This window comes from Triticum aestivum, chromosome 2B, assembly GCF_018294505.1.
Source record: "Triticum aestivum cultivar Chinese Spring chromosome 2B, IWGSC CS RefSeq v2.1, whole genome shotgun sequence".
Lineage (NCBI taxonomy): Eukaryota > Viridiplantae > Streptophyta > Magnoliopsida > Poales > Poaceae > Triticum > Triticum aestivum.
The window spans coordinates 433,960,442-433,967,109 of record NC_057798.1 but is presented as its reverse complement, the minus strand read 5'-3'; positions in this window follow the sequence as shown (position 1 = coordinate 433,967,109).

The window sequence follows — 6,668 nt, the reverse complement described above, 5'->3', positions numbered from 1 at the left end:
ATGCTGTGCGGGACTCCATATCTGAATATTAGTTCCCTGATGAAACTAACAGCAGTACCGGCGTCAAGGTTCTTGATTGGTTTAGCCTCAATCCACTTGGTGAACTTGTCGACTGCCACCAGTACATGCGTGAAGCCACTTCGCCCTGTTCTCAAAGGACCGACCATGTCCAACCCCCATACTGCGAAAGGCCAGACGAGTGGAATGGTCTTCAGGGCTGATGCAGGCTTGTGCGACATATTCGAGTAAAACTGACATCCCTCGCACTTATCCACTATCTCCTTTGCCATCTCATTCGCCTTTGGCCAGTAAAATCCGGCTCGGTAAGCTTTGGCCACGATGGTCCGAGAGGACGCGTGATGACCACAGGTCCCCGAGTGAATATCATTAAGGATGATTCGACCTTCTTCCGGCGTTATGCACTTCTGACCGACTCCAGTCGCGCTTTCTCTGTATAACTGTCCTTTGATTACGGTAAAGGCCTTAGATCGGCGGACGATCTGTCGAGCCTCTTCCTCATCCTCCGGGAGCTCTTTTCTCAGGATATACGCGATATATGGAACTGTCCAATCGGGAATGACCACCAAGATCTCCATGACCAAGTCGACCACTGCTGGGACTTCAACCTCAGTTGGATCTGTGGCACTCTTGGGTTGTGGAGCTTCTTCGGTGAAAGGATCTTCTTTGACTGACGGAGTGTGTACATGCTCCAAGAACACACCACTCGGAATGGCTTCTCTCTTGGAACCTATCTTTGCTAGATCATCGGCTGCTTGATTTTTCAGTCGGGGTATATGATGGAGCTCCAACCCCTCGAACTTCTTTTCCAGCTTCCTCACTGCACTGCAGTATCCAGTCATGGCTGGGCTTCTCACGTCCCACTCCTTCATCACTTGATTGACCACTAAATCCGAGTCGCCATAGACCATCAGGCGACGGACGCCGAGTGAAATGGCCATGCGCAACCCATATAAGAGGGCCTCATATTCTGCCTCATTGTTGGAGGAATCAAAGTGAATCTGGAGCACATATCTGAGCTTATCTCCTCTGGGGGAAACCAGGACAACCCCAGCACCGGAACCATTCAACATCTTAGAGCCATCAAAGAACATGGTCCAATGCTCCGAGTGAACTTCAGTCGGCTGCTGCTGTTCAATCCACTCGGCGAGGAAATCTGCTATTGCCTGGGACTTAATGGCTTTCTTTGCTTCAAACTTGATATCAAGGGGAAGAAGTTCAATCGCCCATTTAGCCACTCGACCAGTTGCATCTCTGTTGTGCAAAATCTCTGATAGTGGAGCGTCGCTGACGACTGTGATGGAATGATCAGAGAAATAATGAGCAACCTTCTTTGTGGTCATGTATATTCCATACACAAGCTTCTGATAATGAGGATATCTCTGCTTGGATGGAGTCAAGACTTCAGACAAATAATACACTGGGCGCTGAACTTTGAGAGCTTTTCCTTCTTCTTCCCGCTCGACCGTAAGCACAGTACTGACGACTTGTCCTGTGGCTGCGATATAGAGCAACAGAGGCTCTTTGCTGATTGGAGCAGCAAGCACCGGCTGGGTGGAGAGCAGAGCTTTTAGCTCGGCAAACGCTGCATCAGCTTCTGGAGTCCACTCGAACTTGTCTGCCTTCTTCATCAGTCGGTAAAGAGGCAATGCCTTTTCACCGAGTCGTGAGATGAATCGACTTAGTGCGGCCAAGCATCCAGTAAGCTTCTGGACATCGTGCACTCGCACAGGGCGTTTCATTCGGAGAATAGTGCCGATCTTCTCTGGATTAGCGTCGATTCCTCGTTCGGAAACGAGAAAACCGAGTAACTTGCCACCAGGAACTCCAAATGTGCACTTTGATGGATTGAGCTTGATATCATACCTTCTGAGGTTGGCAAATGTTTCGGCGAGATCAGCGAGCAGGTCGGAACCTTTTCGTGACTTGACAACGATATCATCCATATATGCCTCCACATTCCGACTGATTTGAGTGAGTAGACACTTCTGAATCATTCGCATAAATGTGGCTCCGGCATTCTTGAGGCCGAATGGCATGGTGATATAGCAGAAGCACCCGAATGGAGTGATGAAAGTTGTTTTTATCTCGTCAGGTCCGTACAGACAGATCTGGTGGTACCCGGAGTAGGCGTCTAGAAAAGACAGTCTCTCGCATCCCGCGGTCGAGTCAACAATTTGATCTATGCGAGGGAGAGGAAAATGATCTTTCGGGCAGGCCCGGTTGATGTGCTTGAAATCAATGCACATTCGGAGTGATTTGTCCTTCTTAGGAACCATGACGACATTAGCGAGCCACTCGGAGTGGTATATCTCTCGGATAAATCCTGCCGCCAACAGTCGAGCCACTTCCTCACCAATGGCTTTTCTCTTCTGGACGGCGGACCGCCGAAGATGCTCTTTGACTGGTTTTGCAGATGAGTCGACTCTTAGGCGATGCTCAGCCAGTCCCCTGGGAACACCTGGCATGTCAGCGGGCTTCCATGCAAAAATGTCCCAGTTCTCATGGAGGAACTGGATGAGCGCTTCTTCCTATTTCGGGTCGAGTGTTGTGGAAATGTGGGTCGGAGCTGCATCGAGGTCGGTCGGGTGAATGTGAACAGGCTTCGTCTCACCGGACGACTGAAATGCAGACTCCGTGGCGGGTTTCTTGGACCGCAGCAAGTCACTCGGATCTGCGTTTTGCTTGTATTCTTCGAACTCGACCGCTGTCACCTGGGAATCAACAATCTTTGAGCCTTTTTGGAAGCACTCTTCTGCCTTTTTCCGATCACCGGTGACAGTGATCACTCCTTTGGGGCCGGGCATCTTTAGTTTGAGGTACACGTAACATGGTCGAGCCATGAATCGTGCATAAGCTGGTCTCCCCAAAATGGCATGATATGCACTCTGAAAATCCACGACCTCGAACGTCAACTTCTCTTTGCGAAAATGTTTCAAATCGCCAAACACCATGTCCAGAGCTATTTGGCCGAGTGACTCGGCTTTCTTTCCTGGTATAACTCCATGAAAGCTCATGTTACTGGTGCTCAGTCGGGACATCGGAATGCCCATTCTTTTCAGTGTGTCTGCATATAGCAAATTCAACCCACTACCACCGTCCATAAGCACTTTTGTCAGTTGAGTGCCTTCAACAACTGGATCGACCACCAAAGCTTGCCTCCCAGGGGTGGCAATATGAGTCGGGTGATCAGATTGGTCGAAGGTGATGGGTGTTTGGGACCATTTCAGATAATTTGCTTTTGCTGGGGCAACCATGTTCACCTCACGGTTAATTACTTTCAATCGACTCTTGCTCTCCACATCTGCAAAGATCATTAGAGTAGAGTTGATATGCGGATATCCTTCCTCACTGTCCTCCTTGTCTTCGGCCTTGTCCGACTCCTTCTCCTTGTTATTAGACTGTTTTCCCTGAAACTGCTGGATCAGGAGTCGACATTGGCAAGTGGTGTGCTTCGGGTAGATGATATTCCCCTCTTCGTCTTTCTTCGTGTGGATGTGACATGGCATATCCATTACGTCATTCCCTTCTTTATCCTTTACCTTCTTAGGGTTCCAGGATCCTTTTGGTTTCCCTTTAAACTTTCCCTGAGTCACAGCCAGAGCCTCTCCAGGAGCTGCCGGTTTAGCCTTCCGCTTCTGTTTCCGACTGGTGTTTCCTTTTTCCGACTGACCCGGCTTGTGCTTGCCGCTTCGGAGTCGGTCTTCTTCTTCGCCGTTGGCGTACTTGGTAGCAATCTCCATCATCCGACTCAAGGTCATGTCACCGGTTCGACCAAACTTCAAACTCAATTCTCTGTTCTTGACGCCATCTTTAAAGGCGCAGACTGCCTGATGATCAGACACATTCTCCACAGTATGGTGCAAAGTGATCCATCGCTGAATATACTCTCTGAGAGTCTCATTGGTCTTCTGCACACAGACTTGCAACTCTGTCAGTCCAGCTAGTCACTTGCAAGTTCCTTCAAACGTTCTGATGAACACTCGGGACAGATCTTCCCAAGTGTAAATGCTGCTAGGAGGTAATTGAGTCAACCATGCCCTGGCAGAACCTTCCAGCATGAGAGGCAAATGCTTCATGGCCACCTCGTTGTTCCCACCACCAATCTGAACTGCCACTCGGTAATCCTCAAGCCAAGTTTCAGGCTTAGACTCACCAGTGAACTTGCTGACTCCTGTTGCCAACCTGAAATTGGGAGGGATAACTGCGGCTCTGATAGCTCTGCTGAAACATTCAGGACCAGAAACATGCACTCGACTGCTTGTGGGTGCATCTCTGTCGAGTCCACCTCGATGGGCTCTGTTCCGGTCGACCAAACCTTGCACGATAATGGATCGCGCGTCGAAGCCTGGTTCTTTGGGGTCGACTGGAACTCTTCGCCCCGCACTGAGCTGACGTCTGTCATCTTGCTGCCGAGGAGCATAAGACCCATCTCTCGGAGGGGAATTGGGTACTCGACGCCTATCATCTCGGTCGAGCCGGTCACCATGTTGGTCTCGTCGATTCTCGCGCCCTTCACGCCGCGGAGGCGATCTGGGGCTGTGAGCCGACTGAACCGTATTCGCAGCGACGGATCGACTGTGAATTCTGTTGCACGACTGCGACACGGCCGAATTCTGATCTCCTGCTGCCCGGAGGAGATCCCTGATCTGCATCAAGCCTCTGCCAGCTTCCGACTGAGAGGGCTGGATGGACTCTGCTATACGGGTCGCAGCTGCTAAATTCTGGATTTGGGTTCGATATACCTGAGTCGGCGGGAAGAGTTGACGTCGACTGGTGTCGGGAACTCGTTGCCGCGCACGCTCGTCGAGTGCTCGCTGAAGATTCTCCAGTCGAGTGCGTTCGGCCAAATTGGCCAAATGTACCTCCTCCAAGGCGCGAGCCTCGGGGGTTTCTCCTGCGATGGGAGTACGCAGAACATCCACGTTCCTGCGGCGAAGTTCCTCTCTTTGCAGAGAGTTGAGTGGCTCGGGCTGGTACTCTTCGTGGTCTCGTGCGGGGTCGCCTCCGTCGCCTGCTCCACCATCACGGGCGAAGCCAGGGGGACTGCGGGGCCCGTCGACCATCAGAATTTCTGTCGCTGGATCACTGCTATCGCACTCGGATGCGGTCTCTACAGAACCAGTCGACAGATCGAACAGGCTGTAGAGAGATTCATCGGGCTCGATTGCCGCAACTTGGGTGGTGGCCGTCTGGCGAGCCACCGCGTGCCTCACCCACCGCTGAATCCTCGACCGGCCCGAGCGCTTGCGCTGGCAGGAGACCGGGAAGGTGGTTGATGGGGATGTCGACCGATACGGGGTCGACGGTTGCCGCAGCAGAACACCGCGGACACATGCGCGAAAATGCGTCGCACCGCGGACGGGGAGCGCATCAACGTCGAGTGGAGCCTCCTGGAGCCAGGCGGAGTCGGCGGCGATGAAGATGAGAGCGCCGAGACAGATCTCTCGACCCTCGACCAAAACTCCAGCAGCCACCATGATGAAAGTACTCGGAAGAATCGCAACTTCCCCACAAAATCGCTAAAACACCTGCCCCAAGGTGGGCGCCAACTGTCGTGGTTCTAAGCCTGACAGTAGAGTGGGGGTAGGTATGGAGAGGCAAGGTCCTAGCTATGGAGAGGTTGTAAACACAAGGGATGTACGAGTTCAGGCCCTTCTCGGAAGAAGTAAAAGCCCTACGTCTCGGAGCCCAGAGGCGGTCGAGTGGATTATGTGTATATGAGTTACAAGGTGCCGAACCCCTCTACCTGTGGAGGGGGGTGGCTTATATAGAGTGCGCCAGGACCCCAGCCAGCCCACGTAGGAGAGGGTTTAAGGTGAGTTAAGTCCGGGGTGTTACTGGTAACGCCCCACATAAAGTGTCTTTACTATCATAAAGTCTACTTAATTACAGGCCGTTGCAGTGCAGAGTGCCTCTTGACCTTCTGGTGGTCGAGTGAGTCTTCGTGGTCGAGTCCTTCAAGGCAGTCGAGTGTGTCTCTCGTCAGTCGACTGGAAGGTGACCTCTTCTAAGGGTGTCCTTGGGCAGGGTACTTAGATCAGGTCTGTGGCCCTACCCTAGGTACATGACCCCATCAATGACCTCACAAGCTCGCTCCAGCCTGGGAAGGTCCCTTCATCATCACCAAGGCGCTTCACAATGGAGCGTACCACATCTACAACGTAGCCAAGAACATGGATGAGCCACATGCATGGAACGCAGAGCTACTTCGTCCTTTCTATACTTAGAGTCACTCGACCCGACGAGTTGTAATAAGAGTACTTCAGTTTGCTTTCCAAAGACAAGATTTTTACAGTATCTTAATGACTGGTTCCCCATAATCACTTGTGTCCAAATCACCTAGTGGGTGGTTTAGCCGCGAACCTGATTCTCCTAAGTTAAAAACATTCCGAGTGGAGAGCTATCCTCCCACTCAGAGGCTTAGCTGCGACCCCGTACTCGTCTAAGTTAAAAAACATTCTGCATGGAGAGCAATCCTCCCACTCGGGGGCTTAGCCGCGACCCTGAAATCGCCTAAGTTAAAAACATTCCGAGTGGCTTGCAATCCTCCCACTCGGAGGCTTAGCTGCAACCCCGTACTCGCCTAAGTTAAAAAAACATTCTAAGTGGAGAGCAATCCTCCCACTCGTAGGCTTAGTCATGACCCC